Source organism: Chiloscyllium plagiosum, chromosome 22 (genome assembly GCF_004010195.1).
Source record: "Chiloscyllium plagiosum isolate BGI_BamShark_2017 chromosome 22, ASM401019v2, whole genome shotgun sequence".
In the NCBI taxonomy this organism is placed as follows: domain Eukaryota; kingdom Metazoa; phylum Chordata; class Chondrichthyes; order Orectolobiformes; family Hemiscylliidae; genus Chiloscyllium; species Chiloscyllium plagiosum.
Window position 1 is genome coordinate 53844754 of NC_057731.1, and position 13266 is coordinate 53858019.

Below are 13266 nucleotides of genomic sequence, written 5' to 3' on the forward strand. Positions count from 1 at the left end.
GCCACTATTACCTCAGGGAGATTGCTTGTGTCTTCCCCAGTGAACACCGATCTGAAGAACCAATTCAACTCTTCTGCCATTTCTTTGTTCCCCGTAATATATTCACCCATTTCTGTCTTCAAGGGCCCAATTTTAGTCTTAACCATTTTTTTTCCTTTCACATACCTAGTAAAAAAGCTTTTACTATCCTCCTTTATATTTTTGGCCAGTTTACCTTCGTACCTCATTTTTTTCTCTGCGTATTTCCTTCTTAGTAATCCTCTGTTGTTCTTTAAAAGCTTTCCAGTTCTCCATTTTCCCACTCACCTTTGCTATGTTATACTTTATCTCTTTTGACTTTGTATGTTTCTTAACTTCTCTCGTCAGTCACGGCCACCCCTGCCTCCTCTTAGGATCTTTCGTCCTCTTTGGAATGAACTGATCCTGCATCTTCTGCAATCTACCCAGAAATACCTGCCATTGTTGATCCACTGCCATCCCTGCTAGGGTATTGCACCATTGAACTTTGGCCAGCTCCTCCCTCATAGCTCCATAGTTCCCTTTATTCAACAAAAATATTGTCACTTCCAATTGTACCCTCTCCCTTTCAAATTGCAGATTAAAGCTTATTGTATTATGGTGACTACCTCCTAATGGCTCCTTCACTTCGAGGTCCCTGATCAAATCTGATTCGTTGCACAACACCAGATCCAGAATTGCCTTCTCCCTGGTAGGCTCCTGCACCAGCTGTTCTAAAAATCCATCTTGGAGGCACTCCACAAACTCCCTTTCTTGGGGTCCAATACCATCCTGATTCTCCCAGTCTACCTGCATGTTGAAATCCCCCATAACAACTGTAGTAATATCTTTGCGACAGGCCAATTAACAAATCTAAAACTGGGAGTATTATTCACCTGTGGCTAAAGTTATGCAGTTATGGCACTTTACATGTGCTGATAAAATGTTAAACCTTCTGTAGGCAAAAAAAAATTGCTTCCCCAGCCTCTGAATATCTTAGTTTAAAAAAACATTATGTGCTGCAGAATTTATCTGCACTCAGGAGAGATGGAAATAGTTTTTAAATGGCTTGCATGAAGCTGGTCTCGCACCTGAATAAATCAGTATATTACTGCAAATGAATTCGAGCAGAAAACTCTCATAAAATAAATAATTCCACTCAAAGCTCCTCACTGCTCTGTTTTAAAGATCCGCAGATATCTTCTTGTTAGAAGGTTAAAGACATTCCTCCTGTGGCTGCACCTGCGAATGTGGACCGCAGGAGTTTGAGGAGATAACTCAACACCAACTTTCAAAGGATGGGCAACACCGGCATTCCATGAATGTGTTAACAGGAAACAACATTTATTGTGTAATACAAAGAGCCAACTTTCCTTCCAGTCCCCTGCAGATAGGTCATCGGAAGAAGATTTCCAGGTTTTTTTTTGGCATGCCTTTGTGGACCTTCTTGTTGTTGACAGATGCCTCTCTGAGACTGAAGAGCTCTCAAACTAACAGGAAAGGCAATGTTGAAAATCACACAACACCAGGTTATAGTCCAACGGGCTACCTGATGAAGGGGCAGCGCTCGGAAAGTTTGTACTTTCAAATAAACCTGTTGGACTATAACCTGTGTGATTTTTAACTTTGTCCACCCCAGTCCAACATCAGCTCCTCCTCATCAGAAAAGGCAGTCTAGCATTTCATTTGTGTTATTGCCCCTTGTTAATCTGAATCTGAACCATGCCATCCTGTACACATTCCAGGATATGTTCACTTCATTGAAATGCTCCATTCCATCAAAAGATCATTCCAGTGCTTCTTTAAAGATGTAGGTTTGCTCACTGAGCTGGAAGGTTCGTTTTCAGACATTTCTGCACCATACTAGGTAACATCTTCAGTGAGCCTCTGGATGAAGCACTGGTGGTATAGCCCGCTTTCTATTTATATGTTTGAGTTTCCTTGGGTTGGTGTTCTAATTTTCTGTGGTGATGTCATTTCCTATGGTGATGTCATTTCCAGTGCTTCTTTAAAGCTGACATTAGTGGCCTGGAGCTCTCAAATGTGGCACCTCCTTCCTTGCATTGTCAAAGGTCTTTCGAATGTTCCCTTTGTTCAATTTACAGAAAATGTAGCTTTTGAACAGAAGCTGATTGTGGACTGAATAAAATGAAGCTGTGACAAAATGAAGATTACCAGAGAAACAAATAAGTGATTGAAGTGACCTGTCACAGGAATTGTCAGCTATAACACTGTATGTAGGGTGCAGGCAGACTGTCTGCAAACTCAGCAAGGCCCCACATTAGAGGCAAATTTCAAACCGTCTCATGATGAAGCTGAGAATTAGGAATTGGTAGACAGTCCCTAGGCAGTGAACGGTTTCCATTCTGGAGTCTGTTTGCAAGTTAATTTGTCTGCAAGCCCCACGCACCCCCCCCACCCCGCCCCATACATGCATTGTAGCTATTTTTGTGAATAGCTACTCAAAACATATTGTGCTGTGTGTATTGATGTCCCATAGGCAGGGCCCTGAAGTAGGCATTAGGTCCTTTAAATATTGAAAATAGGAGATTAGGGGCCATACTCAGGAATGAGCCAGGTCAGGTGATCAAAGTTTCAGTGCGGGAGCATTTTGGAAATAGTAATCATAATTCTGCAAGTTTTAAGATAATTATGGATAAGACAAAGACTGGTCTTCAGATGAAAGTACTAAACCCAGACAAGGCTAATTGGAAGAATCAGGCAGGAACTGGAAGAATTAGGTTGGGGGAAGCTGTTTGAGGGTAAATCTACATCTGACAAGTAAAGGCCAGTTGATTAAAGTTCAAGACCAGCATGTTCCTGGTAGCATGAAAGATAAGGTTGGCAAGATTTGGGAACCTTGGATGATGGGAGATGTTGAAAATATTACCAAAAATAAAAAGGAAGCGTATTTAATGTTTCGGAAATCTGACAAGACCTTTGAGGAAAGTAACAGAAACAGGAAAGAAGGAATTTGGAGGGCAAAAAGGAGCTATGAAATGTAGGATTAAGGAGGGTCCCAAAGCGTTTTATACGAGCATTAGAAACAAGAGGGTAGCTAAGGAGATGGAAAGATTACACAAGGACAAAGGAGGGAATTGATACATGGAGCCAGAGGAAGTGGGTGAGGTCCTTAATGGGCACTTCATATTGGTATTCACCAAGAAGAAGGACTTCGAAGATAGAAAGATTAGTGAAGGTTTTGTTGATATTCTAAGGCGTGCCGATATTAAGAAGGAAGGGGTGTTGGATGTCTTAAAATATATTGAATTAGCTAAGTCCCTAGAGCTTGATGGGATCTATCCCAGGATACTGAGGGAGGCAAGGGAGGAGATCTCTTGGTCTTTACAGAGATCTTCGTATCCTCTTTAGCTACAAGTGAGATCCCAGAAGACTGGGGAATAGTAAATATTGCTCCTTTGTTCAAAAAGGGCGACAGGGATAATTCAGGAAATTACAGGCCGGTGAGTCTTACATCAGCGGTAGGGAAATTATTGGAGATGATTTTTGGGGACAGGATTGACTTGCATTTGGACTTATTAGCAATAGCATGGTTTTATGCAGGGAAGGTCCTATCTCTCAAATGTGATTGTTTTTTTTTGAGGATGTGATGAAGATGATTGATGAGGGTAAGGTAATGCGATGTTGTTGACATGGACTTTACTAAAGCATTTGACAAGATCTCACATTGTGGGCTGGTCCAGAAGATGACTTCAAATGGGATCCATAGTGACTTGGTAAGTTGGATACACAATTGGCTTGGCCATAGGATACAGAAAGTAGTTCTGGAAGGGTGGTTTTCTTACTGGGGATCTGTGACCAATGATATTTCACAAGGATCAGTTCTGGGACCTCCATTGTTTGTATTATATGTAAATTATTTGGATGAAAATGTAGGTTGTTGGATAAGATTGTAGACAGTACAAAATTGGTGGAGTTGTGGATAGTGAGGAAGATTGTCAAAGGATACAGCAGCATATGGGTCAGTTGTAAAGTTGGGTGGAGAAGTTTAATCTGGACAAGTGTGGAGTGATGCATTTTGTAAGCTCAAATGCAAGAGGAAAGAATACATTTAATAGCAAGACCATTCGGGGCATTGATATATGGAGGAATCTTGGGGCCAAATTCCATAGCTCCCTGAAAATGGAAACACAAGTGGATAAGATGGTCAGAAAGGCATACGGCATGCTTGCCTTCATTGATCAGGGCACTGGGTATAAAAATTGACAAGATTAGAATTGCGCTGGAAATGCGCAGCAGGTCAGGCAGCATCTGAGGAACAGGAAAATCAATGTTTCGGGCAGGAACCCTTCATCTGATGCCTGACCTGCTGTGCTTTTCCAGCACCACTCTAATCTTGACTCTAACCTCCAGCATCTGCAGTCCTCACTTTCGCCTATAAAAATTGACAAGTCATGTTGCAGGTGTATACAACTTTAGTTTGGCCACATTTGGAGCGTTGTGTGCAGTTCTGGCTGCAGCATTATAGGAAGGACGTGGAGGCTTTGGAGGGGTGCAAAAGAGGTTTACCGGGATGTTACCAGGATGTTGAAGTGTATTCACTATAAGGAGAAGTTGGGCAAAGTTGAATTGTTTTTGCTAGTGTCAGGGACTGAGGGGTGACCTGTTAGAAATATATAAAATTCTGAGAGACGTGGAGAGGGTGGATAGTTGGACTCTTTAACCCAGGTTGGAAATGTCAAATACCAGAGTGAGTAGGTTTCAGATGAGAGGGGGGATGTTTAAAGGAGGTGTATGAACTAAGTTTTTTTACATAGAGGATGATGGGTGCCTGGAATGTGATGCCAGGGAATGTGGGAGAAGCAGATACAATTGCAATGTTTAAGAGGCACATCGAGAGGCAGGAAATAGAGGAAGATGGATCATGTGCAGGCAGGTGGGATTAGCGTTGGCACAAACATGGTGAGCTGAAGGGTTGTGCTGTACTATTCTATGTATTTTGTTCTAGAAAGATGTGGAGAAGCCTTTTGCTGAAATGAATCACCAATGAGCAGGCTATGTGCCAGGTCTTAACATTTCAGTGCTAAGTCCAGGTAGCTTCAAACAGCTTTCAAACTATTCCTGTGGAACTGAAGGAGGAGCAGTTTCCCTGGGGGCCCAGTTACAGCCAATGGTTTTGGTAATCGCTAGCAGCCACAGCTGGCAAATCAGGCAGCTCAACGTTAATCTGTTCACCCGCATGGAAGTGTCACCAGGCTGTGTGTGCTGATTCGGTCTGAAATTTCATCAGTTTGGCCACATGCTTATCATTGAGCACCAACTCAGCGCAAAATCCACCCAGAAGTTTCCAAGTGATGCTTAGGCAGTCTTTTGTAAGGGATAGTAAAGAAGACATCACATTACCAATGAAAATATATGCTACTCTACTCCCTTGAGTCGAGTCACCCTTTGTCACTTCGTTGCTCATTAGTCGCCCTCCTATTCCTTGGGCTTTCTCAAACCAACTGTTTAAAGGGGATCTTTATATCCAAGGTATTGAACTGTGTAAAAAGTTGTTAGCACTTGAAAGTACCCAGTAAAATGTAAATAGCTGCAGGTGACAGATAACAAGACTGCCAGCCCATGTTGTGGTAGTGTGTACACTGAGCACTCTGAAACTACAAAAAGATTCTCTCATGAAGTTGACCTTGAAGGTGACCATCTGGTCTGGGAGATTGGGAGCATATTATCTTCCATTTGACAAAGAGCAAAGCACCGTGTGTGCAGACAAGCAAGTCTTGGAGAATCCTGAGTTTGTTTTGACCTGGCAGATTTGGTTGTCCTGTAATCTCCCTTTGATAGCACGGTTCTCTCTCTCTGTCTTGATCTCCACATTTATTCACTATCACCGACTCACATATCCAAAAGCTGGCAGTCATTCAACCTTACTAGTCATGTTGATGTGAGCAGGCAAGTCATCCAGGCTTGAACCCTGTCCCTGAAACTACCAGCAATATATCCAGATTTTGTTTTTAAAGTCACATTGCAAGAATGCATGAAGGTGCGTTCAATTCTTCAAACACTAATGGACAAACAGTCAACATGAATTTATTAGGTCTACTCTTTTAATAAAGTCACTAACACTTAATTCCTTTGTTAAACTGGCAAGAAAATGTGAAGTTTATGTAATAAGTAATCATGAGCTAACACTGAAGGAGTCTGCGTTCTGAAAAGTCTGAATGACACAGCTGATAGTCATGGCTCAGTTGATCTGAGTCAAAAGGTTGTGGGTTTAAACCCCACTCTGATGGAAATACTGACAGTTTCACATTGCGTCTCAGAGGGATTTCAGTCAAAATCTGAAGCAATTCTTTAATTTTGCAACACATTGGCATTTTGCTTTGACAGAATGTAATTCCATGTTGGTCCAGGAGACAATAAGATATAGGAGGAGTAGTAGGCCATTCAGCCCATCGTGTTTGCTCTGCTTTTCGATGAGACCATGGTTGATCTGATAATTCTCAACTCTACATTCTTACCTTTTCCCCCAACACCCGATTCTCTCACTGCTTAAAAAACCTGTCCATCTCAGCCTTGAGTCCACTTAATGACCAGCCTCAACAGTCCTCTGCAGTGAAGAATTCCAAAGATTCACTGCTCTCTGAGAAGAAATTCCTTCTCATCTCTGTCTTAAATGGCTGACCCCGTATGCTGAGATGATTCCCTCCAGTCCTAGACTCTCTCACAAAAGGAAACAAGCCTTTCCACATCTCCCCTGTCAAGTCCCCCAGGTATCTTCTAAATTTCAATAAGGTGACCTCTCATTCTTCTAAATGCCAATGAGAACAAGCCCAACTTACACAAGCACGCCTTATAAGAAATCAGCCTAATGTCAGCCTCACAAACCTTCTCTGCACTCCCTCCAATGCTAGTATATCTTTCTTTGGATAACGGGCCAAAAACTGTTCACAGTATTCTGGCCATGCTCTGACTACTGTCTTAGATAGTTTCAGCTAAACCTCCTTCCTTTCATACTCTGTTCCTTTCGAAATAACGACCAACATTCCCTTTACCTTCCCTTATACCCATTAAACATGGATGACACTTGGGTGCCCAGATGCGCCCACAGTCTGCAGCTGCAACACGTCACCCAACCTGACATCTCCACTGGATATGATTTGTTATTAATTAGCTCACCCTAATGTCACTGCTTTTTATATGTAATATGTTCCCACCCTCAACAATTTATTGTATTTTCCTTTTTGTATTGTGTTAATATTAATTTTACACCTAACAAGCTTTAAGAAAAAAATTTTAAAAAGCAGACTAGAAACCTAAACACAAACTAAAGACCTTACAAGGGTCTGCACTTTATGAATGTCCAATGTGTGAATGCTTTGACTAATGAACATGCTCTCAGACAAGAGTGTGATTTTAAAGACCTGACATACAAAGGTTTTGTTATCCTTAAGATTGGCTCCTTTGTATTCTCCTGTGTTGTGATGCAACTTGCATACAAATCCATTCACAACCCGGAAGTTCCTTGTAGATTCAAGGTGTAGATTAGAAATATGAATAATCAGCTGCTGCATTTAGGCAAAAATAACCGGACATCTCTCTTCATCCTCTGCTGAACCCTTTGAGAACTCCTTGAGAACTATTATAAGTTGTACTTCTGTGGATGCTTCAACTCTGGCACTCTGTTGTAAGTTGCACTCAAGTGCTGTGTTGCACTAAGTTGCCTACTTATTTGTGCTCCCAAATCAAAGGCCCTATCTCATTCTGCCAATGAGGATCAGTTGAGTTAGTTCTAATGAGGCTGATTTTCCAATGCGCTCCTTAAAAATAAATCTGAAGCTTAAAATTTGCAATGACAGAATTTTAAGCTTCAGATTTCACTTTAGCGTCAATTACAATCTAAATCACGCTCAATTAGGTTTGCTCAAATTTAAGGTTTGGTCATTCTTTTGCCTAGCAAATGCATACACTTTTTAACTGGGTAACTCTTGTAAAGTACTGTTGCCTTTATCCCACTCTCTCATCAGAGAGAGATAACTGGTGGTGGTTTAACTTAAAGGTCACCATGTCTCAAGACAAGGGATGATGTTGAGAAAGTGGGATTTTCATGGTAACCTCAGCTGGTATGGGAATTAAACCCACACTCTTGGTGTCACTCTGTATCGCAAATCAGCCGTCCAGCCAACTGACTCGGCATACGTGCTTGGAGATCATCAAAAGGGAGATGAAACATCATGAAAAATGCATTGTGTAATGTCAAGACTGTGGTTAATAGATTTTTAAGATTATGAAGGATGTGAGGAGGAATAATAAAATATAGATCTCCCACAATGTAATTATGTACATTTTGGGCACTACGTTTGGAAGGATGTGAGGCATTTGAGGGAGTGCAGAAGTGATTCATAAGAATGGTTCCAGAAATGAAGGCCCTCAGATACATGAAATTTGTTTAATCTGACTAGAAAATAGAAAGTTAAGAGGAGATTTGTGGTTCGATTTCAAAGTCCTGAGGAGTTTGCATAGAGTATAGTATTCTCATTGGCAGAGAGCGCAAAAATCAGCCACTGATTGAAGGTAATTGGCGAAAGAAGCAGAGATGTCATGAGAAGAACTTTTTCCCACAGTGAGTAGTTATAACGTGCAATGCTCTGCATGAAAACGTGTGGTGGCAGATTCAATCATGGTGTTCAAACGGAAATCGGAAAACTATCAGATGAGAAAATTTTTCAGGGCTAAAGTGGAAAGGTAGGGGAGAGGGACTAGCTGAATCACTCTTGCAGAGAGTTGGCCCAGATACAGTGGGCTGAATGACCTCTTGCTGTGCTATAACCATTCTATGATTATAATTGAATCTGGGAACAGGGGGTTGAATCGTCCACTAAATAATCAACAGATCTTGCATCACGTGCTTTACAGATTAAGAATGCACATTTCTATTGTACCTCCACAGGTGGACAGATTCAAAAATCAAGAAACGTTTTCACAAGAGCTAAGAATAATCAACTACACAGTTTAATGAAATTCTTTAATAATAGTATTAATAATGATTAATAATAATTTATAATGATTAATACTGATTTGTTAAAGTAATGATTAATAATAAGTAAATAGGATAAAAATGATCAAAGGCAACAGAACAGGAACTCATACATCCCCAGATTCTGAAATATAATTGATAACCAACAGTTGACTGGCGTTAGAAAGCAGTCTCACGATTCTGACAGGTACAAATGTGGAATTGAATGGCCTCGTACTGCTTTTTAAAGGGGATTTCAGTTTCAATGAGCCAAAGTGGTTTTAATAAATCATTATGAATCATTAGGAAAAATCGTTTTAATCATTATTAATCATTATTTTAATAAATCATTAATCCTTTTAAATCATAATTAATCATTAATCATCATTTTAATAAATCATTGTGCATAATTATTAATCATCATTTTAATAAAGCATATTAACTATCATTTTAATAAGTCATTGTTAATCATTATAAATCATAATTAATCATTATTAACCATCATTTTAATAAATCATTATTAATCATCATTTTAATAAATCACTATAAATCATTACTTTAACAAATCAGTATTAATCATTATAAATTATTACTAATCATTAATCACCATTTTAATAAATAATTATAAACCATTATTAATCATTATTTAATAAATCATTAATAATCATTGTCAATCATTATTAATCATTTAAATAAATAATTATTAATCATTACTAGTCATCATTTTAATAAACCATTATAGATCATTATTCCCAAGCAACTATTAACGATTGATTCTTTTAATCAAACTTTGTCTCAGACTTGTCAAACTAATATCATATACCATAACTAAATCTCTAGTTTACAATGAGATATATGCTCATGTTTATACACTGCTGTCAATTATTAATAAGCTCGTATTTGTCATTAAATTATATCCGTCAGAACAGCAATTTCAAAATGACAGTTGACATAACTTTCTGGTAAAAATTGTGTCTTCAGAATGAAATATTGTGATGTTCCTTTGTTTTATAGATCTCCTAATTCACCATTAATCATCTTTTGTTCATTATGAAACCCACTGATAAGTACACTTTGTATGTATTTTGCAAAGTAAGGAGGGGTGAGGGGCATGTTCTGAGTGTAGGAGTCCTCTCAGAGACACTGCATTCACATATTTCAACCCATGGCCCACCATGGAGCAAGCACATCCAGCATAAATCAGACGAATCACTAAGATTAGATGACAGCCTAGAAAGACAACTTATCCCAAAGTTCTAGTGAAAGACTGTGAACACCACTTTCAAGTTGTGTTGTACCAGAGAATCTAGTCACCAGCACAGAGAGCAGAGACCTCCTGCTTTTACACATGTGTTCAGATGGGCAGAAAGAGAAATGACACCAAGACTGGTTAAGAGTTATAATCAAGCATGCTGGGTATTTTGGTCAAGCTAGTTTAAACTCTGATCTTGATTAGAACTGCAGCCAGAACCTGTACTTTCCTATAATGACCAATTAAGGCAAGTTTTATGATTGTCCCTAGACAAATTGGCACCATATTGCCTTATGTTTGGCATTTTTGGGAGTTATTTATCAGTGAACTCCATTGCCTGGAATAGAACAGTGGGATCAATCAGTGCCAGATAAGTTTCTAGAAGAATAATCACAATTTGTGATAAAAGTTACCAGCACAAAGGATTTTACAGGAGGGAGCATTTGAGACCAAAGTTTCAGTAGTATGTGCCCTGAAGCTATCTTCACAGAAAATAAAGAATCATGAAACAAGATCTATACTGTGAACAAAGGTGGGATAGATTTTGATTCAAGTCAAACTTATAGAACTAGAGTGAGGGATAAATGTGGGTTAAGTTAAAATAAGGTAAAGTGAAATGAGTTAAAGTTGAACTTATTGGAAACAAAACTTCTCGAGATGACAGAGGATCAGGCAGCATCCATGGAGTGAGAGCAAGCTAATGTTTAAATCTGGACCACCTCTTCATCAGAGGCTGATGCAGTGCCCCTGACCAAGGGGCTGTGCTCTGAAAGCTCTGAAATACAGACAGTTCTTTTATAATGCGAAGGTCACGTTCTTGTGTGCCCCCACACTTTATCAAAATCACACAATAAAAAAGCACTTAAAATGTTGCTGAAGCAATCATATTTTAGGAGAAAGTGAGGACTGCAGATGCTGGAGATCAGAGCTGAAAATGTGTTGCTGGAAAAGCGCAGCAGGCCAGGCAGCATCCAAGGAGCAGGAGAATCGACGTTTCGGGCATGAGCCCTTCTTCAGGAATGAGGCTGATGGATTACCTGCACTTGGTCCATATTCTATCATATTCCTAGCATCACAAGTGCCCATCCAGATGCTCCTTCAATTTTACCTGTCTACACCACCCTTACCACCCGACGCCTGGAGGAAGAACGTCTCATCTTCCGCCTCGGCACCCTTCAACTCCAGGGCATCAATGTGGACTTCACCAGTTTCCTCATTTTCCCTCATCCCACCTTATCCCAGTTCCAACCTTCCAGCTCAGCACCATCCCCCCGTCCCCCCATTGATCTCTCCACCCCTGAGACTCCCAGCCTCATTCCTGATGAAGAGGTCCGGCCCGAAACGTGGATTTTCCTGCTCCTCGGATGCTATTGTGCTTTTCCAGCACCACACTCTCAACTCTAATCTCCAGCATCTGCAGTCCTCACTTTTGCCTACACCACCCTCTCAGGTAGCACAGTTCATATTTCTACCTCTGAAGCTATGGGCGGAAAGAACTGGAGACATGTCCATTAAGAAAGCAATATCATCAGGAAATAATAATGTGTTCCTGTCTTTTGCTTTCTGAAATCCCTGCAATGCTTTTTATAATTAAAAGGTCAATCTAACACTGACAGAGTTGAGATTGAATTAATGTCAAATGATCAAGCACATTTTCACTTGCTGGTATGGATTTTATTTTGACTGAATGTGCACTGAGTTCTGTGAGTAGCAGGGAACATTAACTATGGAGAACTGACGTTTATGACATCCCTCCTCCCAGTGCTTTCCAACAATGTGCACGTAGCTGGCTAAGAGCTTCCTATTAGGAAGTATGAACTATCAGCTGAAAAAGTGTGCACCTGCTGTTAGTTATATTGAGCTCCATGCTGAGCTCTGTCTGAGAGAAGGAACTGCGATCATATTGCACATGACCTGAGGGGACACATTTTGCTCATGATTGTCCGTGGAGATAAAATAGAATTTTAGACTCCCTCGAAGACCAATAAACGCTAAGGGGGCTCCTGTGAGTTTAAGAAATTGTATTGCAATATCTGACACAAATTATGTCTGACCATGTTGGAGTGAAGAATAGATTGCATCATTTAATCCATAAACAGTGAGTGAGGGGCAAAACCCTTCAAATCAAAAGATGAAATCAGCCTTCCTTGCTTCCCAGTGCTGTCCCTCACTTCACTGTGATCTTGGTCCAATGTATTTAACCTTTCACAGCCTAGAGTCCTGTTGGAGATCCTTCCACACAGATTAGACTGTCAGGCAAACCAGACCATAACTTTGCCATGTGTTTCGGTAAGTGTATGGTGAAAATTACCCACAGTAGGCTAGCTAGATTGACTACTAGGTTTTAAAACAGACAGAAACTTCTTCACAAAATTACACAATGAAACACAAAGAACAGAATAAAGAATCCCTACAGAACTCAGTCTGTCCAAACTAGACTTAATTATTCTGTTCCAAATATACACAACAGTCCCAATAAGCAAGCATCTTTAGAAACCAGTATAAATGAATGGAATAGATGCTGACAGGTTGAAGTTAGAAGGGCAGAGAGAGTTTTTGTTTGCAAAAAAATTCATTGTTGAACTCCCAACTAGTTCTTGACTGAACTATACTGTTCAGCTAGAGAGCTGATCCCTCCCCTTTTATTCCACAGGTCACTTCTAAACATGACCACTTTGGCCTGAAGTCTCATCTGTTTACATATAAACAAAAAAACCTCTTCAATACACTTTATCTCTGTACCAAACCAAACTAATTGGTACCGAGAATGGTTTATTACCCCTCTGAAAAAAAAAACAAGGACATGGTTTCCTTGAGAAAAGGAACAGCGTTTAGAAAAAGGAAACCAGCTTTGTGACACTTTGATAGTGCATCTCCCCTGAATCTACAACAGCTATATAACCCTGATTCACTTTGCAGCCCTGGGTCTATGATTAGGTAACTGCAGCCACACTCCCCAGAGCTGATGTGATGTATCAGTGAAGGATGAGGGACCAGATAGCAGGAAATTGTTCACATCAAAGGTCAGAGTCAAAGGTGTTCA